This window comes from Lipophrys pholis (assembly GCF_963383615.2).
Source record: "Lipophrys pholis genome assembly, chromosome: 10".
NCBI classification, from domain to species: domain Eukaryota; kingdom Metazoa; phylum Chordata; class Actinopteri; order Blenniiformes; family Blenniidae; genus Lipophrys; species Lipophrys pholis.
The window spans coordinates 28,885,792-28,911,576 of record NC_137640.1 but is presented as its reverse complement, the minus strand read 5'-3'; the positions used below and the strand labels follow the sequence as shown (position 1 = coordinate 28,911,576).

General features: G+C 43.5%; 1 protein-coding gene across 1 annotated transcript in view; it reads left to right on the top strand.

The window, feature by feature from the left end:
• Window positions 1–25,785, top strand: part of nhsa (Nance-Horan syndrome a (congenital cataracts and dental anomalies)) — a 73,242-nt gene that overhangs the window by 30,004 nt on the left and 17,453 nt on the right. The gene's annotated exons all lie outside the window — the stretch shown is intronic.

Here is a 25,785-nt window from a genome sequence, read left to right as displayed (position 1 = left end):
TGAAATATGAACATGGACATGCAGCGCTGCTTCCTCTTCTGATTCCACAGTGTTCATCTTAGATGGGATTTGTTTGTGGTTGTTGTGTTCAGACAGATGGACAAAAGCGAGTCAAGTTGAGTACTGAAAGTGCTCGTGTGATGTGCCACAAACGGGGGATGTTTACTTTACAGATTATGTCCGAAAGTGGGGAAGAGCGATGAAAGGAGGGGACAATGAAATCATCTTGCTTGGGTGGCTTCACTATTGAGGTCGGCCCTGTTTTGAGCACCCCCCCCCCCCCCCCCCCCCCCCCACACACACACACACACACACACAATAACAAAGCAAAGAGTCTCTATTGGCTGGCACACCACGCACTTCTGGCCAATCGCAGCACGTGCAGAGATTACACTGTATTTTGTTCCCCCGGGACAGTGATTACCTATTCAGGCTGTTTTATTTGAACTGAGCTGAAACAGAAGGAGGCTCAGTCCACAACGGAAAAAAGTGCACGTGCATGCAAAGCTGCAACTTGTGTCTTGAGTTTGACTGGTTTTAAAACATGATCAATGTTTAATAAAAGCACTTCTTGGTGTTCTCCTTGTGAGCCGGGAGCTTTTAGCTGCTGTGTTCACGGGCCATACGTCACACATTCTTATTGGTGACCTGCTGAGGCTTCACAGGGAGATCAGAAGAAGTGGCCGGGCGCTGTGTGGATGTTCAAACTGCACTGCAGGTCCGGGCTGATGTCATGTGCATTTTACTCACTATTGGTTACATAACTAATGTGAGCATGTCGGGCAGGGCCGGCCCCGCAGTGACTTCATACTGTCTTGGCAGAATGTTTCTACTTCGGAGGGATTTTCCAAGGCGTTGCAAGTGTTTTTGAAACATGAGAGCTGCTGAGAATGGCCGGCGCACGCTCGGACAGAAACTAGCGTCTAATTGATTAACATAACCTTTTAATCTGTTTCTTTAGTGACTGTCAACACGGTTGCTAAGATGTTGTGTAATCTTTTACTACCAGGACAGCAGGCAGAGGAGGGTTTATATTCAGTATAGCAGGACTGAGGAAACATTCCTTCAGAGTAAAGATACAAATTACAGCGTCCAAATTCTTCTGCTGCTCTGTGGGGTTTTCCCTTGTGAGGGATTTACTTTTCTTCACTCATAGCTTTACACTGAAAAACTTCAGCGTGCATTCATGCTTTATTTAATTCAGTTGTGGGGTGCTGGAACTGATCAGCACTAAAAATGGATGAAGTGTCCATGTCACCTCCATCACAAGATGAGCACACAGAAACACACATTCAGAGTCACCTACTGGTGTGGAAGGGTTGTTTCGTATTTTTCATATAAAGGCCCTTGGAGGACTCAGATCAATAGCATTCTCAGTAAGAGCGTTGGGGTTAGAGCGTTCACCAAGACACCGACTTATTGTTGTTGAATGTGACGTCTGGGCCAGGAGAGAGCCGGTAGACGGCAGGGGAGCAGCAACACGCTCCTAATCCAGGCTCGTATTCGAGAGAAACTCCTCCAGTTGTTGGCTCTGAGAGCAGTCTTACAAAGAGGAACTAACTACAGGGCCCGTCGTTTCCCACTTTTAATCGAGTTAAGCAATTGAATGCTTATATGAGTTTTATAAGTACACAACCAGTATCAGTGTTTCATTTATTTATTTATTTTTAGTGAAGCAGCCAAACAAGATTCTTGTCATTTCGATCACATCAGCCAGCATCGCCGTGTCGGCTGCTTCACTCACAACAAACAAGAGTTTCCATTTCAAATGCAGTCTTTTTTTCTTTCTATTTTTAATGTGCAGCTACTTGTTGAACCGCCTGTATAGTTTGTGTTTGAAAAATGAACACGATGTGGCCATGCAGATGGAATGTAAGCTTCCAGTTTAATGTAAAAAAATAAATAAGCTGGAGCCTCAGACTTTTCAGCACTAATGAGCCTTGGTGAAGGTGTTTTTATTTGATTTCTTCATAGTGCAAACACACAATTGCACCCAGACACATAAAAGCACGTGTTTAATATCCCGCAGGTAATGTTTGGGAGTGGGAGCAGACTTTGGCAAGGAATTGCTCTATTCCCAGTCTTCAAGTCACCAACACATAGCTCATATTTACAACTCCAGAAATACTAAAGCACTTTGGATTACATCATACCAGGCACGCATATAAACTTTCATTCCTGCCCTTTTCTGTATGGTTTCAATTTGTGAGGACTCCCATTTTCATGGACCTTGTTCACTGCTTCCTGTCGCTCTTTTCACCCGAGTACAAGCCCTCTTCCTTCGCTGTGTGAACAAAGGAGCGCCGGGCCGTGAAGCAGCTTGCTCTTCACTAAAGGACATATTAAAGGAAGCAAGCACTCCGATTTTTCCAGAGAACAGACGACTGTTTTCCTGTGTGGTTGTCACCGGGCCTTAACCAGCAAGAGTCTGTGATTCTTCTCTGCTGAATGTGGAAACATTTTATAAGAAACTTTGCTGGTTTCGATGAACGGAAAAGTCACTTTGCTGCTAAGTGGTGGGTTTCTCTCTTGATTATACGTTCTGGTATCTTGAGAGGATCCCCAGCCTGCGCTGCAGTCGAGGTTAAGGAACTGGTACCTCTTCTCTGGTGAATTGTGGTTCACAAATGGTTTTGTCTTCACGGAGAACTCACCCTGAATTGTGGTTGTGTCATATTTTGAACTGAGAGTGAAACTACACAAGAAGCAACACAGATTCAGGAATCTTCTGATTTGGTTTTAAAACAATCTTTAATAAATTCATTTCAATTTGAACACATTTTATATTGTTCCTGGCTTCATTTTTAATTTACATTTTTTTGGACTTTTTTTTGGGGGGGGGGGGGCTGTTTTTTAAATCAGGTTGAGCTGGATTAGAAGGAATTTTCAAACTACAGTTTGGCAAATGAAGATTATAGTTCAAAAAATGTAAAGATTGAAAGCACAGAATTGAATAATTTAAGATTGCTTCTGCACAACAACGATTGGAAACAACAATATTGACTGAGTTAGTTTTTTTTTTACTTTAAGGTCAGGTATCACACATTTTAAAAGTACTAGCAAAATCACCTTGGGTACAGTACTTTTGATATGAAATCTTTTGTCTTTGATATCACGGTGAAATGATGTTCGGTGGTTTTGAATCACAGCGACAGGCAGACTGTTGGTTTGTGGCCACAGCAGTTATTTTTCTCTGTTCCAGTAACACTGGAATGATCTGCCATCAAAGAGTTCAATGGGGAGAGGCCAGAGCTCGGTTTCTCTGGCCAGACACGGACCAGGGGCTGCAAAACAGAACCATCTGGGCTTCAACTACGACCTGAACCACTTCCAGGGGGAGCTTTGCTCTTCTTTGGTGATTTGTTGTGAAACCGCTCTCCTCTGAAGACGCTGCAGGATGTTGAATCAGAGACGGTCTCAGTGTTGTGACGTCTCTCTCCAGGCACAGTTTGCCCTTTGGTTTGACCTGCTGAGCGGAGCAGAGTCTCCCAGCCAAACAGATTCATTGCAACACAGCGTGAGTTTTACGAGAACTCAGATGTTTGTCAACAGAATAGTGGCCGAGACATAGAAATTTGTTCTGCCTCTAAAGTGGTGCTTTACACATCGGGGCTAATGTGTGAATGTTGCACAAAGCCACCACACACCCAACCACAGAAAGTCAGAGAGCTCCAACGGGCTTCTTTTGAGTGCAAAGATAATGCAGAGCAGAGCTTAAGAGGGCGGAGAAAGTAATGAAGAAATTCCACTCTCCCTGCTGATCCCTCCACAGCTCTGCCTTTTGTAGATGCCCTCCTTCCCCTTTTATTGCCCCCCTATGACTAGATTGTCCTAATGCTGGTGTTATGGGAAGGGACAGGCAGTGTTCTTGGGAGCGTCCTCCGAGGCTCCGGCTCATGTGAGGGCGTGCTGCGAGCCGGCTGGACTGTTATCTATATAAGGTAAAGAAATCCTCACATCACAGAGCAAGAGAGAGGGAGACCGGGAGGGGAGCAGCTGATTGGCAGATAAAAGAAAAATGAAACATAAACAGGAGTGGTGAGAGAGGCCCACGTTTGATGTGCTCATCCACAGATGCCTTTTCTGTGTGTGGAGGATCACAGCGGCTCACGTGCTCAGAGGATTCATTCAAGGAGGCTTTCTTAGTGAAGGCAGATCTAACTTTTCTCAGTCTCTCACAGACTATGGACACTGCAAAGTTAATCATTACCACTTAAAACTAACACCGGTTCGCTCTCTTCTTCAATACTTCAATGTAAAGTTATGATTATCAGAATGAGAACTTCATGTTTCATCCTGCTGTATTTTCCTTTTATGTGTATGTTGTGGGTTTATGGTCTCACGGTATAAGAATGTGAGATAAGTTTCCATGCACTGGTCACTCATGCTCTGCATGTCACCATATTTGACATTTGGAGCCCTATTAGCACAGGAGAAGAAAAAAAAACACTGTGATTTGGAAGAAGAAACCTCAAAAGACATAAACATTACAATCATCCACTCAAGTGATTTGTATTTATCACAACACTCAACAACATAATTGTGTATTACAAGTTCACCTGATGTCATGCGCCTGTAGTTTGGAGCTCAACACAAAGTCGTACCACACCAGGATGTTCTGGTAGTATATCAGGGCACAATGTTCTCTCTTGTTTTTCCAAACAAAGCTAAACATAGATGATGTATTTCAATGTTTTTTCATGTGAGAATCGGACATTAGGTGAACACAGACAAGAACCAGAAGGGTCGCTGCTAATGCTAATCAGTGTTGTGAATTTCCATCCAGGTCAGCTTTGTGGTCCATGGAAATATATTGCTGCTAAAATAAAATAAAAGCCAAAGTCTATAATAAGTCCTCGCAACTTTGGTCATTGGATGGCACAGTATTCTGACGTCTGACCGTAAAACTTCCTCAAACTGAGACGTTTATCCAGAACAGCCCCAGATGACTCGTGGCTACAGGTACACCTGGATGACAGGTCACCACAGGTACACCTGGACTACAGGTGGCTACAGGTACACCTGGACTACAGGTGACCACTGGTACACCTGGACTACAGGTGACCACAGGTACACCTGGATGACAGGTCACCACAGGTACACCTGGACTACAGGTGGCTACAGGTACACCTGGACTACAGGTGACCACTGGCACACCTGGACTACAGGTGACCACAGGTACACCTGGACTACAGGTGGCTACAGGTACACCTGGACTACAGGTGACCACTGGTACACCTGGACTACAGGTGGCCACAGGTACACCTGGACTACAGGTGACCGCAGGTACAGGTGACCTCAGGTACACCTGGATTACAGGTACACCTGGACTACAGGTGACTACAGGTACACCTTGGACGGGTCTCCGGTGACAAACACACACCAATTAGCCTCAAGTGCATGTTTTTGCACTGAAGAAAAGCCCAACCATGAGTCAAACCCATGACCCTCTGGCTCTCTCTGTGAGACCGATAACCACTGCACCACCGTGTCCTGGAAGGTGTGAAACCTTATCTCTTTATGTTGTTACACTGTCAAAGGTTCCTGTGTTAGAATGATAGAGTGAAATAAAGTATCAGGATTCATTGAAAATGTTCTACTTTGTGTGAGGTAAATGGCGTGCATCCCTAGTCTGAGTTTAGAGTTAATCACTGTGAGAACTGTTCTCAGGGTACAACCCATCGATGAACCCGGTACCAGCCGCCACACAACAAACAGCAGGAAGACACATTTGGTGAATGAAGTGAAGTATTTCACAGCTTAACTTCCAGTTATCACACACAAGAGCTGGCAGAGAAGCAAATGGACCAAAAAGAAGCCGGTATAGAGGGACTCCGTCTGCGCGGGATGTGTAAATCAGTAACTGAGTGTGCCTCATGAACGATACGATGACAGTGTGTCGGGGTAGTTTTTCATTCCGACCGAGCAGCCAAGTCGGTTAATGCTGCGTTCGATCTGTTGATAGCTTTACTTGAATACCATTCATTCATCCATCCATCTCTTATACTTTGGCAGAGTTGGGGTCGCAGGAGGCTGGAGCCCATCCAGCAAAACACAGTGCAAGATCATGGACAGGTCGCCATGGCAGTGAATCTAAAGTATACTGGAATCAAAGTAAATCTTCTGGGTGAATGTGATCTCCCAGCGCAGCTCTAACATTGGTAGCTTAGTGTCGAGCCTTCTGCACATTCTGAAGGGAGCAAGAAAAGTTTTTTCATCCCACATAGTAGTAACTGTAAACAAAGCCAGAGCAACACCAGCCTCCAAATGAAACTCTACTCTGCTGGGAATAACCACCTGAGGAAACTCGATACTCTCCTTCTATAAAATACAATGCAGCTGCTCAGATTGAGTTCATTGCTTCAGGAGGATTGGGATCTCAGGCTTCCGGCTGACTTCTGATATTTAGGCTGGCAGGGCGGCCGTAATGCCAGGGGCCGTGTTAAACGGATACCCAGTCGCTTGCGGGGATCCAGTTTCTGAGTGTGGCGGCCCGTTCTGGCAACGTCAGTCGTACAGCGCAGACCCTCGTCTCACCAGACGCCTCAGCAGCTCAGTGGAAATGCCTTCACTCCAAACATGTAACTCCAGAAGAGAGTTGGGTGCTCAGTAACTCTACCCTCACTTCTGATAGGATTTGTGAATTTGATGTCAGTCAACTGTGTCACATTTCTGGCTCCACGCCCTCGTCTGATGCATGAAGCGTCGACCACAGCATGCGGCGAGGGGCTGAGCCCGGCTCTGTATGTCAGGCACTTCCTGTGTAAACCTGCCGCCGGCCATCGGTCAACAGTACCTCATTCAGACACTTTCTTTTGTGAATAATTCACATTGATAGTTATCTTCTTGAGCGATAAATCAAAGTCTCAACCTTCTGGGTGGTTTTGATTGGGACGACTTGAGGCTTTTTTTTGTGTGTATCTGTGAAACATGGTGTATGATGACCCCAAATAGTTGTGATAAATGATTCAGTGTTTGTTATGGTCATATTGTTTCTCAATGTATCTGATGATTATTAAGGAATGTATCAATCAATCTAACGAGTTTCCATAAAACTGCTGTCAGGCCAGAACAATCAAACACTTGTCCAACAAATTATATATATCAGTCTTTCAGAAATAGTCCCTAATAAATACAAAATGTACTTGTATCCTGGCGTTATAAGATATTTAGTTTTTGGGAAAAAAAAGAAAAATACACTACAAATTTTCAGACAACTGAGGCTTCAAATCTTCAAATTACAGTCAAATGTTTTTGGGGATTTTCTAAAACGTCAATTCCTAAGTTTGTGCCAAATTTTGTAATTATCAATTTATGTTGGTTTTTTTCATTTAATTACATTTTCTTTTTTTCATTTGACATATCAGACATAAATCTGAGGTCATTTTAAAGAGGATCTGGTATTTTCTATTGTATTTTATATCATAATAATCATTATTGTAATTGAGTTTCATATTGAGTGTGACCAAAAAACTCCTTTAAGGAGGAACCCTAAAGGAAAAGTTTGCATGTGCTGAGGTTAGTTCATCAGAGACTTCAGACACAAAACACATGCCCCAGGCTCACAGTCTACAGATAAGATGTTGAGGCTGGTGTCAAATTACAAGCTTTTGATGCTGCATGTTTGCAGGATTAGGGCAAGTTGAGTAGAAATGTCTTTAGCGCTGGCAAGTGAGACGAGTTTTTGGACCGTAGGTGAGACATAGCCAAGTCAGATGCACAGTATATCATAACTGTAGACTATTAATAAACATTCATTTTAAAAAGTGACCCTGTTGGGAGTCTGACAATCAGAAAAAAACTCGAGGGTCGAGGCTCGGGTGCTGGGACGCTGCTGCCTCTTGCGCCGACACACCCACCTCAACCACGATCTGCTGCAGGAGCTGTTTGTTCAGCTGGATCGGTTGATCCTCCGCTTCTTTCTGCGGAGGAGTGTTGAACTTAAATTCCAAACCTTTCCAGATTCCGGGGCATCGACAGCAACAGCATACAGCAAACAGATGTTGTATTTTTCAGCCCTGATTTGCTCTCCAGGGGTTGCGACCTTGGGAGCGATGCAGAGTAGATTTAAGGGCTTGTATGTTTTTATTACTTGGCTGCTGTTCCCACAGGTGCTTTAAGGGGAAAAGAGCCCAACACACTTGTTATGATTACAGCCCATCTCTTTCCTGAAACCAGCCTGTTTTTCTATTGCTCTTTTTTTGTGTTGTTCATGTTTTCAGTCAAACCTGTGTGGAATTACAGGAAATATAGTGAAGTGTTTCCACTGCGAAGCCCGTGAGACTCCAGACTTCGTGATAATGGTCGTTCTCGGGGTCATTTATTATCTTTACCACGAGCACTCGGCTCTCACAGCTTGCTTTGAGTTTGGATTTCTGTGTTGTTGCAGGGTAACGTAATTGTATAGCGGAGCATTCACGCTGACTTTGCAACGCTGCCTCAAAGTGGACGTGCACAGTGAGGTAGAAATTTGTTCTCGGTCTGATCTCAGGGATTTTAACCTTGGTTGGACTTGTCCTGCGGTTTCTGCCTCTGACTGCCATCTGTTGAGAAAAGCCATCTGGTGGAGTTTGGACACCGATAGAAACAGCTTGACTGCACAGAGATAACTTTTCCCTGCGCCACCTCTGCTGTGTGCCGGTGGTCCTGTGCATGCAGCCACCCAAAGTGACTGACACGCCCATAACTCTGAGCAGGAAAGGAAAACAACTTTCTGCCCCACATATTATGCTCAGAAGAGACATATTTATAAATAAAGATGGCAGTTTATGTCAGAAATTCATGGTTAGATTATTTTTTTGAGTTGCTTCAAACATTGTGGGCTATGATTACGCTCACAGCCACGTTGGAGCATAAAGCATGGAGCTGAGCGTTCTACCATTTGGCCTGAAGGCAAAACCTTTGATATCTTTATGTATGTGCGTCGAATTTAATTTCCTCCCAGATGCTGTCAGGTAAACAACCTGCAGGCTGGATAAAGTACTTTAGAATAATGTTTGCCTGTTGCAGATTGTTTTCCTTGGTACTCTGCCTGTTTTTCTATGTCATTCAAGTTGACCATGCCACTTATGTGTAGTTATTTTCATTGACATCAGTCATCTGTGCTTGTTTTTTGTGGCTTACAAATAACACGAGTGAAAGCAGTTCAGTTTTTCTTGCTGAAGCTGCTGGCATTTAGAGGGTTGGATGCTTTGGCCATAAATGCCCCGGGGTCATGTGACTGACCCAAAGAAAGGCATTAAGGAAAAGGTAAAACATAAAGCAGAGTAACACTAAGAATGACACTGCATGTTTATTCCAACCAAACTCTTTCCTGCTTTGTGTTTTTTTCAAGAATCTAAGTTGAGTAAACAGTAAGATACTAATCTATGTAAACTGACAGAAAATAAGTCATAATGGTAATTATGTTGTTATTTCATGTCTATGAGAACAGCTTGCCATTTTGCAGTGTCCAAACTTATCGTAGGCAGGTAGGTAGGTAGATAGGTAGGTAGGTAGGTAGGTTGGTAGGTAGGTAGGTAGGTAGGTAGGTAGGTAGGTAGGTAGGTAGGTTGGTAGGTAGATAGATAGGTAGGTAGATAGGTAGGTAGGTAGGTAGGTAGGTAGGTAGGTAGGCAGGCAGGTAGGCAGGCAGGTAGGTAGGTAGGTAGGCAGGTAGGTAGGCAGGTAGGCAGGTAGGCAGGTAGGTAGGCAGGTAGGTAGGTTGGTAGGTAGGTAGGTAGGTAGGTAGGTAGGTAGGTAGGTAGGTAGGTAGGTAGGTAGGTAGGTAGGTAGGCAGGCAGGTAGGCAGGTAGGTAGGTAGGTAGGTAGGTAGGTAGGTAGGTAGGTAGGTAGGTAGGTAGGTAGATAGGTAGATAGGTAGATAGGTAGGTAGGTAGGTAGGTAGGCAGGTAGGTAGGCAGGCAGGTAGGCAGGCAGGTAGGTAGGCAGGTAGGTAGGTAGGTAGGTAGGTAGGTAGGTAGGTAGGTAGGTAGGTAGGTAGGTAGGTAGGCAGGCAGGTAGGCAGGTAGGTAGGTAGGTAGGTAGGTAGGTAGGTAGGTAGGTAGGTAGGCATTTTCAGTGGGTTTTGGTGTCATTTAGCACAGCGGGCTTGTTAACACACGTAGCCTATACTATGTTAATGGTTGAACTCATGAACACATGAATCATGTAAAAAAAAAAATCAACTTAATGCTTTAAGATGGGTCTCACATTTTGCCTCTTCAACAATATAATTTTGAGGAGTATAACATTTAATCAGAGCCATCAGTCAGGAGAGCAACTGTTCAATATGTTTTAGTATTAAAAATCATTATATTTCAGATGTCTTCCTTCTCCATACTGTACATCCATCTTCTGTATAAGCTCAGTGTTGCAGGGCACTGGCCCAGCTGACTATGGACAGAGACAGGTTACTTTATTGATTTAACTAAACCATCAACGCACAGCCTAAAATAGGTGTAATTCATGAAACTGAGTCCAAGAAGTTGAGTGTGAAAGGCTCTTGGGGTCAATGAATGGTGACTTCAAATGACAGATGATGGTTATATTATTGTAATTAGCCAATATCATCTTGTATAACAGAAAAATAGATAGCTTTCCAGTTTTGCTGTCCACAAGGAGCATGTAGGCACTAAATGGCAGGGAACCAAATGCAGAACCCTGTGGAACTCCATGATTAACTTTAGTCCTTGTTGATATGAACAAATGAAACATTTCAGGCCGTAGACTGTCAGGATCTCTGGTGTCAACCACAGAAGTGACAAGAATATAGTCCAATCCTCTCTATGCTCTATTACTGTTGAAATTCTGACTGAAAGTCTGTCAACGAATTGCTTCTGTGTGAATGGTCCCATAATTGATTCATAGCTGTTCTTAAAGGTTTTTAGAAACAAATTGGATATTGAATAAATGTCTAAACATGTTTAATGACACTAGATTTAAAAGTCTGTCATAAGTAACCTGGAGCCCGCTGTTTTTTTGTTTGTTTTTTTGTATACTTTTTTAGATATCTTTACACCTGTCAATTATTTATCCTGCAGTTTACCCAGGTGAACAAACCATCTACGTAGTGTCTTTGTACTTGTTTCTATAGAAATGAAAATGAAAACTCTTGGATCTGGCCACTAACAATAGACCCAGTATTTCTCCATGTGATTCAATGTTATAGACAGTTGATGGTTAAGATCAATTAAATCTCACACGATCACAGTGAGATATTGAATGAAAGCATGTTGCATTATTGGTATGAGCCTTTTTGTGCATTAAAATTGTGTCCATCCTGTTTTGTATGGTCTGCTGTCTGGAGGGGCAAAAGAAGAATAGCCTCTCTCCTCAAAGGCTCAGATTTGCGTAAAACTGTCACCACATACCCAGCAGTGTGTCATAGATGCCATGTCTTTGCTTCACCCACTAATTATACTTCGCGACATCACAGGAGGACTCATCATTACCAAAACACTGCTCCTGCAATTTACCAGTGGGTGCAGTTCAGCATAGGACAGAGCATGAGGGATGACTAAACCTGGGTCCTGGGAAAAGATGTGAACAGCATGAAGGGAAAGGGCAGAAAGCACTGACCAAATAGCAAATCCACAAGGCATAGTTGCTCTTTAGCCATTGCTTTATTACCACAAAGAATATCTGCTCTTTCAGCTGGATGGTGCCTGTCTCTTGCAGCACAATAAGCAGGCGCTGCCGTGATCTCGGCGCTGATTGGCGTCCATCCCTCCGGCCCTCCATTCACCAAGCACTTACATGAAGGAGCCCTCTGGGGTGCACCGGCCTATTCAAGAGCCAGTCCTACTTTCTTTGCTCAATCCTTTTTCTGCCCAGGTCCTTTATTTTTCTCAGTGAAGAATCCCGCCCCCCTAGACTTCAGTGTCTTCAGTGTGAGGCTGCTGACACGTGAGCCGTGCCCCATCCGAGGCCCGAGTCTGGCATCCGTAAAGTCCTGTCAAAGGAGAAACACACTCTGGGGAGCAGGCATGTGGAGATTAGGCAGGGAAGTGAGGATGGCTGGTTCCTGTTCGGGGCAGCCTCAACAGATCATGATAACATTTTCTATGAGGAACAAATAGTTCCTGATGAAATGAAAAACAGTCCTGTTACTTGTGCTCTCCCTGAAAAGCTGATTAAATAAACTGTCTTAAATTAGAACAAGGTGGGGAATTTGTCATATCTCCCTGCACTCAACTAATAATGTGTTCTCTTTTTTTCTTTTCCATGTTTCCATCTCCTGCATTTTCCTGCTATGATCAATAGGTAAGTACTATTAAAACTTCTATCTGGGACCAATCTGGGTCTCTACAGTTTGAAGCCTGTCTATTCTATGTTTGTACATTGAGTTGCTAGATTTTCCCAGTGCTGCTCATGGACACATCTGCAGTGGCCTCATGTGCTCAGAGTTTACTTTCCACAGCTGAGGTATGATGATCTGTGAAAAGAGCACACCCTCGCTTCAGCACATGTCTCTGTGCATGTGTACCCATTTCCATGGAGACTCAAAGCTCATAATAACACACACAATGGCATCCTTTTCAGTGTGGGACTAACAGCCCAGACGTGAGTCCCTCAGCCCATACACTGCCTGTCTGCACCACAGGAACTAGTGAGGAAACACACACCTTAGTGTTTCAGGCCCAATCAGTGGACATCATGTGCACACACACACACACACACACACACACACACACACACACACACACACACACACACACACACACACACACACACACACACACACACACACACACACACACACACACTCACACTCCAGGTCACCACTTCAGCAGAATCATCTCAGCAGTGTGTGTTTGCATCCTTGTGTTGAGACTGACTGGAGCTGCTGACAATGCAGAGATACAGTCCGTGTTGTTTAATCCCAGTGTGTCCTGAGAGAGACGGGTGGGAGGGATCACTGTGAATAGGACCGGCTATTGTCTGGCTTGTTACACCCCAAGGGAAGTGTTGTGCTTTTTCATATGTTTGACCTATAAAACATTCCCATTCTCTGATGTATGGTGGCACGCAAGAGCTCAGCGGCTTGGTACACCCAGAGGATACTGTGTTTAGTGTTGTTGGAATTAACTTTGATTCTCTTCCAACAGTGAGCAGATAAAAAATGTTAAAGAAATAACATATACACCAGAGGCCTGTACTACGACACTGGATTTTCTCTTATCGAGATAACTTCAGGATTAATCCTGGGTTTTCCGTACTATGACGCTCGTTCACTTCTCACCAGGATAAATCACCTGGTAACTGACACTGAAAGTCTAACCTGCTCTGGAGCAGGTTATGTTCTCGATAAGAGGTCAGAGCTCCGCCTCCTGACCAATCAGATCTCTTGGAAAATGACCCGCCCATTCTTAAATGATGGTGATTGGTGTGCAGGTTCAGCGCTGAGCTGCAGCTAATCTGAGAGGAGAAACTAATTTAGAGATCTTTTGACATAATAAAATAAATCCTGGTCACTGAGGCTCTGAAGGATGTTTTTATTCTTGACTTGTTCCAGGTCTGTTTATCTCCACAAGGGTTAATCTGGAATAATGAGGTTAATGACCACACCTGACAGAACTGCAGAAACATGAATTTATGGAACGCAGAACTACTCGTCTCGTCACTGTGGTGAATTAATATTCCAAGACAAAACACAAGAGAAACTCAGCCTCAAAGCAACTGGAGGTAAAATCTAAACTAATAGAAGAGCAGTGAGGAAGTTCAGCCCGACACGTTTCTGCTGTTATAAAGTGAAACAGTGATCACAGTGCCGTCTGTTTATATCACAGATAAATTAATATCATATAATCTCACTAAGTCACGCACTAACAAGTCAGGAATGTTCTGGCTTTGGCTGCAGCAGCAGTGTTGTTTTTATCCTGGTGGATGACTTTTAATTCTTCATATTCTCAGAGAATTATTGATCCTTCAGTAATCTGTAATCTGCTCTGCAGGATTTCTCCCTGTGTGTGATTGGTCAGACGCTGCAGACTCCGCCCCTTTCATGTGAACGCGCACACGTAGGTCTGGGTTGAACTAGTGAGTTGATAACCTGCTTCGTAGTAACGGTTATCAGGATCCAAAGTATCTGGGTAAGTTAACCCAGGTAACAGAGAGCTCCTGGATATGTTGATCACTGTTCGTAGTGCAGGCCTCTGGGCTTGTGCCATTATTTGTTCTTACATTCAAACACCCTAACTCAGAATTTATTGACGTGCTGCTGATAAAGTAAGTGTGTTCCTGATCAGAAGGAGATTGCACAAGTTTGACCTGAACCTGCCAAAAGGCTTTTAGATACGTTGACACTGACGTTTATCAACAAACCAAATATATTTAGATCTGGGTATAAAAGCTCTATCCAGAGTAATTAAGTAATTTATTACCTGTGATTAATGTAGGAGGATTCTTCTTCCTATATTAAATAGTCTGATGCTAATCTGGAAAACTTTTGAATGAAATCACTTTATTTCTTTTTAATCTATGGGAAAAATATAAAAAATAAAGATATTGATTGCACATATCACATACTTTATCATCGTCATCATCATCATCATCATCATCATCATCATCATCATCATCATCATCATCATCATCATCATCATCATTATTCATTCATTCATTCATTCATTCATTCATTCATGAATGAATGAATGAATAATAATAATAATAATAATAATAATAATACTAGTAGAAGTAGTAATATCATATATCATGATTATTATTGCAGCCATGTGGCTTTTAATTCAAACGAAACCAATTAAATGTAAAACTAAAATCAATTAAATACCAAGTGATAGAAAGCCAACATTAGAACACATGCAACAGGAGTCTAGATTAAAAGTAGTGGATAGCATTAAAAGCAATAGTGTGAATCAGAGCATCTTCAGCTGTTTCTTTAAACTGTGTTCAGATGATGCTTCTCCTGAATCAGCTGCCGGTTTGTTCTGATCAACAGGAGGATAGAATGAGGAAGCTGCTCACCACACTGTACATGTTTCCTCTCCGTTATGGAGTGCCGGCCAGCTCCAGAGCACCTGAGACCACAGGTTTCTATATTCAGACAAGCAGTCAGAAAGCTGTGAGGGCGCGAGGTCATGTACTGTAGTGCTTTAAAAACTGGTAAAAGGATTTTAAACATCCTGGAATCTCTTTGCACTTGTTGTGGTAACTCCAGCTGCAGCATCGTCTACAAAGTTAATAAGCGTCACTTTCATCAACAGGTTTTTTTCCAGTGAGGTTCAAATGTTTCACTTCCAAAAACTACTTTTTTGGTGCTTGTACCTAGGTTGCACATTGCTCCTGAGTTTCTTGTCAGCGTCTGTATAAAACATTCCAACAACAATTGACTGTAACGCTCTGTTAAGGGGATTTTTTCCCTCTAAATGTTGCCAGATTCAAATCCTGTGGAGCTTGTAGCTTGTGTGTACGGGCTTGTGTTTCTGGGTGTGGCGTTGAAAGCAACCAGGAACTGATGTGGTCTGATCCTCCTCATTGTTTCCACTCAAGTCGTTGTTGGATTTGCTCTCTGTGTCCATCCGTCCTTCCAGCCTTCTCTTGGTTCCCAGTCTGACTGGTGGCTCCGCTCAGCTTGCTCGCTGTCTTTTGCTCGGTATTTCCAGCTCAACAACACTGCCACTCCTTCCTGATGACTCTCACACACGTCTTCGCAGGTCACTCGCCGACAGAGCCCGACCTCAGCCTGACCAGATTCTCCAGTTAAAGATGGTTTCCACTGCAGTCGTCCGGCACATTTTCTGCCCTCGACGTCTCTTTCCAAACCGCACCTTCCTCTCAAGTCTGCGCTCAGGGTTTTCTATTTTCCCCTCGTTGCGTTTCCCTGCCTTCACAGTCTGTCTGTTCTGCTTATTGTGCTCCATGCCAGCGCTGAGTGATGCCAGTAAGTTGGTGAAACTGGATTCTGTGTTTACACAGGAACCTGTGGATAAAAATCCTTCTGCGATTAAAGTGCTCAGACACTTGCATAACAGTCTGCGTATTCCTGTGTACCTTTAGCAAAGCCTTTGTCTGAATGTGTGAGGTTCCTCCTCACTGTGAGAATGGGCCTCCATCACAGACACCTGAACATACACACTGACGTGGATGGATGTGGGTATGTTTGTAGTCAGTTCAGGTTCCCTAACCTCGGCGAGATCGTGGTGCCAAACAAGCTTGTACTGTCACACACCGAAACACAAGTTGATGAATGAGCCGCTGCACAAAACACGGAGCGTCCAGTTGTCTGTCGTCGAGAGCTGGGGTTTGTTCAAGAGACCACAAACAAAGTGGCGTCTCTCAGCCGGTGTAAAGGACCACAGGTGTTATTGTGACTAGATTTCTCGGGTCGTTCTCAATAAAACCCATCAAGAGGATGAGACTTTGAGTGTCTGAATCCCGCGTCAACCCGACTACACCTGGAAAGAAGCCTTTAGGAGAGGATCGCGTCACTGACATTGTAATGAAGAATCTCAGGCCTCAGTCACGTGTAAGAAAACTCCAAATTCCCCAAAGCAACAGACATAATTACCTGCGCAAGAGCAACAAAGCAACCATGGCATTCCTGTCCCTAACACCCTCTAAGATTAAATTCAAAATGTCTCTCAAGACAATCACTGTTTTAACTGCAGCAAATGACGGTGAGCATAAAAGGTCACCAGTACATAATTAAAAAAATAATTATTGGAAATAATTGTTTTCAATTTGAAACATAAACAAAATCAGTTTTGGTGAAAGGGTTTAAAAAAAGGATTTTTCCAAAGATTTGTATGTTTGCTGTTATCTCTTCTATCATTGCTTGTAAGTTTAAAACATGCTTGAGCTCATAACAATTACAGAGCACGTCACTTTTCTGATAATAACACATTTTACATGACATTAGGACTATATGGTGATTAGAATGAAACCATACGATTGAGAAAGTTTCAGGTTTTTTTATGAGTATTAATCTGTGGGAGAGGATGTAGTTTTGGTCAGTTTTACACTTTCCAACTGAATTTTATTCTATAACAACAACATGTTTGTTAAGACTGACGATAAAAAGCCACAATCTAAAAAAGTGTGTCAAAACACTTGAGCAATCAAATGTTATGAGTGACAATAAAGGGTAAAAAACACACCCGGGCGCCTTTGATACAACTGATTTATTCCACATGTACATTGATGAAAAACATAAACAAAATGAAAAGTTTCTCTCAGCTTTATGTCGCCATGCATGTGGGTTTGTTTTGTCATTGCATAACCGTGTTCAGCCGGCCTGATGCAGGACTTTATTGTGTGGGAGACGCGCAGGAAGAAAAAGCTCAGTGAAGCATGCTGGCCTGGCAGAGGAGCAGGCTGATGAAAGATGAATGTCCTCGTGCTATTCTTTTCTTGTTTTCTCTTGGCTTTGCAGTGGTGGGAAGGTAAATTCACTCCCGTGCTCTACGTCTTGTTCTGCATGCACAGAAGACACTTTTTGTTTCAACCTTTTTTTTTTAACACGGCTGCATTCCTGTGGTCAGTCAGACCCGTGTTGTTGGGGCCGAGGATACTCGTGTTACGTCTTCTCTTGCTCTGATTATCCTCCACTTTGTGTTTAACACGGCCTTTATTTCCAGGAAGGCCGGAGACTTATTCTCCTCATTTTTCACTCCCACCTACAATTCCCACCTTCCTGAAGGTGCCTGAGCGATGGGAACTCAGACCCAACAAAAGCCCGAGGTCAAAGGCCGTCCAGTTTCATTTGCGAGACTAATAGTCCAGGTGTACCTGGAGGGTCCGGAAACCTCAAGACCAGCCCAGACCCGCCCCTTCCTTCTCTGCTGAGGTTGAGGCGTTTAGAGCGTGAGCTCTTCAAAGGTCTAGTGAAAAGCCTGGACCTGGGCCAGGCGCAGCGGGAGGCCCATTACACCCCAATAGAAATCAGCTGTGACCTCAAAGACCGTTAAATGATGTGATACGAGAGGGTGTGCTGCAGCCTTCAGAGGCCTCTGTAGCAAATCAGGAGGACTGAGCTGTAAAATGAACTTCACGCTGATTTAAGGCCACAAGGAATTTTAAGTGCTCTTAGGAGAGACGCTGTGACTTTTTCTTTGTCTTGTGTTGTTTTTCCTGTGCGTCAGGATTAGCAAACCTGAAGAAGTGTCAGACGACATACTTTATGTCTCACACTGGAGCAAACTGATGAATCTGAAAATGGAGCCAGCGTACCAGCATGTCGTGGAATAGAAACGGATGTAATATTAGTCAATCAGCTGGCATTGAGCTGCTGCTTTCCTCCTGTCTTTACTGGTGTGGGCCGACCTGCCAGCCGACCTGCAGGCCTGATAATGAGGTGTCTGGAGGTCAAGAGGTAAAAGGTTGGTAGAAATCAGTACCTGGCCACGACTGACCCCTGCTCACTGTGCAGTGATTGTCTTCGCTGCGCACTAGAGTTTTATAGAAACAAAGAAGGAAAGAGAAAAAGAAAATAAACATCTCTGAGCTGAATACTGACTGAAGGGCTTGTGTTCTTTTAATAACACTGTTGATATAAAATGTTGTCGTGTTGCTTTAAATCTGCATCACCTTATTGATTCCTGTGTTTAAACTTTTATTACCTTTTTGTTTAAACGCTTGTACTTTGTCCTTTTAAACACTGTTGACATAAGCATGCTGAGGATGCATTCATCTGGCCAGCGTGGGAATGACCTATCAGAGCACAGCTTCAAAACCCCATGTGCTCCGAGTCTGTGTTCTGGAGGCTTAATGTCACATGAATGTGGAATGACACTCCAGCTAAACTTTCCCATTCATTACTGAGCTATAAAACACACCACACGCTCTCATGAACGTTACGCAGGCTGGAAAAGCTTTACAAAGGAAATGTTTCTGAGGACGTCAGACATTAAAACCTTCCTCCAACACGTCTTTCCTGAGGAATTAGAGATCTGCTCGCCCTCGTCAGAGGGACAGGTCTCCTGGTTGGCATCATGCCCACCCTGTGATATGCGCCACACTGGAGGTTTGGAAATGGAAAGTATTTCAAAGTCCCTGTTGTCAGACTTTGTAGTGGTAATACAAAGCAGCTGAGAAAACAAGACCCGGTCGCACAGCGCTCTGGACCAACTGCAGGCTTTCAGCACAGCAGCAGCGGCTCCGCGATAAGATCCAGCATGAGGTTGTTTAAGTGCTGTGCATACACATTAAATACATGGATAATTATCGGAAAGAAATGGGTGGAAAGAGTGCTGAGAATTATACTCAGGCTCAACTACTGTTACATTACTTCAATTGTATTTCATCTCACTTCAAAACACAGAGGACTCTTAACATAACTTCCTTAAAATAATGAAAGTTCTTTTCTTACTATATTCACTTGTGTTGTCTTTTATAATAATTCAGTCCAGTTTGCCTTTCCAAAATATTTAATAATTCAAAGCGAATTTCACAGATAAACAATAAAGGTAAAATAAATATATGCATACAAAGGTAAAGAAATGTGGAGAAGCAGCAGTGATGTTCTCTTATAAAGGAATTTACTCATCAGCTGAAAAATGCCGATCAGAGGGTTTTGAAATTGATTCCGATTGTGGACGTAGTCAGGAGGTGGTTAGTGGTTTCTAAACGAGATCCTCACATCCTAAACCTGCAGCAGCTTATCTACAAAAATGGCTCAGGGTGACCTGAACTATAACAAACCTTTTGAGTTTGATCTCTGGAGTAGAGTCAGTGTTTTCCTTCTGAACTGAAGCTGGGGTTTATTTATGAGGTCATGTGTTTTCTTTAAAACTTTGAGGGTGGAAACTGCTCGCTGATGGGATTCCCCCTCATGTCTTCACTTCCACCCTCACTGTATCTCCTGGCAGCTGTGAGATCGTTGGTGTTTCTTTTGTTTATTGCGGCCCGGGCGCTTGTCCAAAGTCTGAGCGTGAGGCAGCGTCTCCTGAAGCGCATGTGTGATTTCATTTCAACGCCAGGCGTGTTTTCGTGTGTGGGCCTGCAGCGCTGCCAGCTCCAGACTTCTGACCCCCGGAGTCGGGAAACACAAGGAGGGTTCTCTACGCGTCGCAATTCAACGAGAAAAAATACACACAGAGAGAAATGCCTCCCCGTAGTCAGAGAGTGAACAAAGTAGCATGAGAATATCCCTCCATTTTTTATTTCATTTTTTTTTAAGAAACCAAATATAGAAGCATCTGTCATTACAGTCCTATTCTTCATTCCTCTGCCACGTAATTATCGACTGCCTGGCAGGGACGGTGAAGCACTTGAAGCAGTGGAATAGCAGTTTGATTACAGATCAGCAGACGTTTGCTGTGGTACCTGCAGGCACTAAGAGCAGTGTCAGTCTGGAGCAGGGGATCATTAGTTCCTCCCCTGCCCCATAAAGCCTCCCAGTTCCCAGCATCAGGTTCCAATCAGGGGGTCACAAAGCCCACTGGCTGCCCCACATCAAAGCTCCAGGTGAGCTGAGGCGGAGGTGTGGTAGGAGGAGGGACACAAATGACGACTTTTAGTTTCTAGCAGTAAAATCAGCCCCAGCCCGGACTGGCCTGTGCATGCTGGAAGCGGGACGGCGCTTGATTCGGTGCTTTTCTTGTGCCAGGCTTGAATTTGAAGGAATTTCTCAATCGCAGAAAAAAATTGCTTCTTTTTTTTTTTTTTTTAATGTGTCCACAGTCTCAAACAAGTGATTTTAAAGGAATCTTTAAATCTTCATCTTTGAGGAGAAAGGCATCAGCTCATCACAGACTTCCTCATATGGCCATCTGCTTCGTCTGGCGCTGCTTCATGCAGCCTATAGAGTACAGCCCACTGCGGAAAGCATGCAAAGTGCTTTACGTTCACAAACATGAACAGTTGGCAAAAGCAACGAGGAACGTGAATAAGAAGGAACGCTATAAGCACAATAGAATCCAACCTAAAAGCAATTCAAACAGTTGAATACTTTAGTTTACTGAAAGACAGCAGCAGGTGAGAAGGTGTTGATCCTGGTTGTGAATGAACCGGGCGGTGGCGCCGTTCTGCAGCTTTCAGGTCGTCCCTTCCAAATATTTAGTGTATAAAAATTCAAACAGCTTCTGCATGTTTTGTTTGGACTCTGGGAACAGAAAGTAGGTTTGATCCCAAATGTATTTTGGCCTGAAGCATTCAGAGATTTGTAGACCAGTAGAAGATTTTCAATCTAGTCGTTGTGTCTTTTTTAAGAATTGCTGGGAGAGTCGCTAAGAAGAAATGAAGGGATCTTTAAAACGGTATTCTTTAAGTTTCTTTATTGGATTAAGCATCATTTTAAGTCAGTTATAGTTAAATATATTTTTAAATGTCCTTCTACTTTTGATTTTACAAATCATTCTTCACTGCCTGTCATTTAATTCAAAATATAAAAACAGTTATTCAATCTAAAACAGTTTAGTCTTCGTCTCATTTTGTTCTCGGAGGATGAGATTAAAGGTTTTCTGACATTTAGTGAAAAGGCTGTTTTGTTTACTAGTTATGTGAACTAGTGTTGATGGTCAGACCTGCATCGTTATCAGTTCCTAACATGTGAAACAACAATCAAAGTGCTTTTCCTTGTTCGCCTCACTTTCCCTCAGCAGCGTCTCTCCAGGTCTGTCAGCTTCAGCTTGAATCAAATTTTGAATTTGAATTTTATTTCGGCAGAAAACAAAACAGAACAAACAACATTCAATTGTTCAACTAATCAACCGAGAAGGTGTCGATTGGATCAAAAGCTTATTTACACCGACCTCATCACAAAAAACAAAACAAGGCTCTCTAGATGATGTCACACAAATATTTTCTTTAAACTAATATTACTATTTTTACAATACACATTCAATATATTCTAAACACAAGTTTTATATATACAGTTAATACATGCACATCAAATATATATAACTACATACAGATGAATGTACATGACTTTTACATAATATTAATGATAATTTTAATAATATACGATTTAAATGTCATCAATTACGTTTTAAATACAAAATATACTGTGGCAATATTTAAATTAATAATATTCTCTATCACAATAAAAAATTTATTGTGTTTATTAATTATTAATGTCTAATAATATATATATGAGCTTCATGTTATTACTGAGCAGAAGCAATGTGGTGGCCCACCTGCTGCAGCAGCAGCACCGTCAGCTGGGTGGACGTGGGCTCAGAGAGGATTACCGGGGAGACGGGTATTATTGTGTCTACTGGCATCAGGACTCGGGTCTTTGTGCTTGGACTAATCAGACCTCTGAGGGGACTTTCTCCTGCAGCCAGCGCTCGGCGGCACGGCGGCGTGGTGATTTCACCGTGACTGCAGAGGTCAGTTTTGAGCTTTTTGGAGGAAATGTGGATGTTTGGGTGGCGTCCGCCTCTGACTCCATTCAGGTGAGCGCCTTCGTTTGTTGTCTTGTTGTCTCACTCCTGTGTACATGCAGAGTTACAGGCTGTGGCTGTTGAGTTCTGGGCTTGAGTAGCTCATAAGATGTGACTGAAAGATATTTCCATGCTGTTATCTGCATGTAAAGTCCCAACATAGTGAACGATAACTCTCTCCGCCACCGGTGCATCCTTGTGACATTCCTCTGCAGGATCCTCCATTGTGGGTCAAGCGGTCAGTGTTGTTCCAGCGGTCTGGATTAACACTCATCCTGTAGCACACTATCAGCAGATTAGTGGAGGTTGCCGGAGTTGGGGGGCCTGGCTGGGCCATCTGTACCCATGGCAGGGTGGGGAAGGGGACCTGGCTGCTTGGCTGGGGGTTGGTAGGAGGAGTGTGAGCAGATGTTGCAGGAGAGCTTGAGGCCGGTCCTGGTGGAAGTCAGAGAGCAGAGGAAAGACATGAGGGGACCAGGAGTCTCCGCTGAGGTGACGCCGGCCAATTTCATATCTTGGACATAAATTCTGTCATGGGTCTGGGATGCTGCCTTTTACTTTCATCCCAAGGTATTTTATAATTTAGCAGGACTGTGGTTGAGCTGCATGTCGCTGCTACTGATACACAAACCGAGGTGATGAAGAGGATGTTCTTCATCTCCTGAGATTGTGATTGTTTATTGTTGTTAGATTAACATGCACTGTGGAGTGGGAATGAGACGTGATTGCATGGAATCCCTACAAGTATACAGACATTTAACAACTTTTATTTGAAGGTCAGTTTTAGTCGAGCAGCCATGCAAAAATGACATTTAATACCAAAACCTCCTTCACCTTAAAGGAACTTTAATACCCAAACATAAGCACTTTATCACATAACAGTAATAAAAACAGGAATAGATAAAAGTAGTCAGTAACACATAAGGTTCTTTCAAAACTGTCCAGAAAAGATACCCTGCCTTTCTACTAATATGTTTTGTCTTAATTACCTTATCGTCTGTGGAGTTCATGTCCTTTAAAAGTGTCAACAGTTCCTATCTTAGTTTGGTGCAGAATTGCATGCATGTCATTTCAAACGCATGCGAAACCGGCACATGTTAACACATTAGGTGCTTCCATGAATTCTGTCCCCACTGATTGTTTTTCCCAAAATGATCAGAGAATTGGATGAAGTCAACTTTATACTCACACGTCTCTACAATTAAAAAAAATAAATAAATAAAAGTGTCATGACTGATGCCCACGGCCGTGTTTTCACAGGCCGCTGCCAAATTGTAGGTGTGTGACTTGTGGGTGAGAGGGGAGAGGTTTGACTCGACTCCTGTCTGAGCCAACAGCAAGTAAATTACAAGGCAGAGGCAGCCTGACGGTGCATGCTCCTCCTCCTCCTTCTTCTGGAGGAGGAGGAGGAGGAGGAGGAGGAGGAGGAGGAGGAGGAGGAGGAGGAGGTTCACTCGTTTAGGAGTTGTTAAAAGGATTCAGGAACTTGAGGAATTCTGCGAAGTGGTCAGAAAATTCCCCAAAAAGGTTCTACAAAACCTTAAATTTTCACAATTCTGTTGTCCCCCGAGGCCATGTGGCTCCTGATGCTGGCGGTCGCTGAGCCTGCGTGCAGAAAGAGAAAGGTGCCGGGAGGTCAATGAGATGACTGAAGGCTGATGTGTTTTCTGTTTTCTTTGGCCTCATTTGGGGCAACAGCTGACCATCAAATGACCATTAAAGGCTTTCCCCATATGGACATTAGTCTTTGTGAAAGCCTCTCCTGGAGGCTTCCTGTGAAGTCTGAGCTTTTGGCTGACTTAAAGTCAGAGACCTCCGTGAGCAAGGTGAACGATAGTGAGCCGGTGTTTCTTTGTAGGCGAGGAAATAAAAGAAAAATAAGAAAGACTAAATCCAGGGGAAGTTGAATGTGTTCAGGCATGGAGAGCACAGACTGTCCCAGTTGTTGTTATTTTGGTCAAATGGGTTTTTACTGGGCCGGAGACATGGAGGGTGTCGCAGGAGGGCCAACAGTTCACATCCCAGCAGGGAAGCAAGACGGAGAGGGAAAGCAGACAAACACTGTCAGAGTGCTCACATCCTGCAACACTTCAGTTCTCAACACACATCGCTTCGTCACGTGCCCTTCTGCTGTGTAAGTTAATGAAAATTTATTATTGGATTCTTGCAGCCGCTCAGAGAAGTAGTTATGTTGCTCTGCTGGTTATTGCAAATAAGAATGAACTCCTGCACTATTTTAATTTTCAACCTGTTAAATAGTGCACAGAGCCCTATTACTATCGTGTATTGTTTGCTGTGTAACAAAATTAAAACAAGATTAAAACGTTTATTGACCCATGGTTTTGTGGACGCTGCAGGGAGCGACTGCAGACGAGCTGAAGAGCCTCATGGCTCCAGAGCTGCAGGACGCAGAGCCCTGGAGTAATACATCATTCTGAATAGAGCCGTCAGTGAGCGAGGTGGCAGGACTGAAGCCTTTTTAATTCAGCATGTGAAGCAGCAGGAGACACAGTGCAGAGCTCGGTCCAGGTCGGCCGGGTCACATCACCGCGGGGTTTTTATGGAAAGTAGCAGATAAACAGGGGTTGCAGAGGTGGGGGTGGCGGGGGGGGGGGGGGGTGGGGGTTTGCATGGAGGGGTGGCATCATGCTTCTTCAAAGTTCCCTGTGGGAAAACGGCCTGCAGAGCATCATTGGTGGAAGATCAGTGAGCTGCAGGTCCCCGCAGGCTGAAGCTCGGCTCTCTCTGACCTTTGCTCGCGGTGATCAGGAGGTGAACCGTGTCTTTCTTCAATGAAGCGACTAAAGTTAGCTCCTGGCTGCACTACAAAGCAAAAGGTGGAGCGTGCTCGGCCAAGGCGGCCTCTCATCAGACATGGAGGTCAGACGGAGCATGTTTCAGGAAAGCTGGCAGGTCCAGGAAGACTGAGTGATGTGTCTCAGTCGAGACGAACACTCAGCAGAGTGTCGCTCAGTCTTAAACGAGTCCATCTGAATTTATTTGTTAAACATATGACTGTTGGTGAGGAAGATGCATAAATATTTGTACAATGACACTGTGATCCACTGCAAAGGATTTGAAAATGGAGACTTTAATTTGAGGGCAATTACCTTCAAATTAGATGATCAGTGTGGGAATCACAATCCATTTTCTACCTGCCCTACTATTGTTTTAAGAGATGAAACATCATTGGGCAAACCAATATAATCAGAAATTAAAGTGTTTGCAGTCAATTTAACCATAAAGTCTCAAAACCATAGACCCCGCCCTGTTTGGTGCCTGTTGATTTTAATCCCAGTAATCCTAAACTGAAACTCCAACTTGTTTATATGAATATGCTGCTGATGTTGTGCAGACTTGATTTGACACATTCAAAAAGCTGCTTACCACAATGGAGCTCGACTTCCTTCTGGTGATAATAGATAAGAATAGATAAGATAATAGCTTTCAAGAAAAGATTATGTTA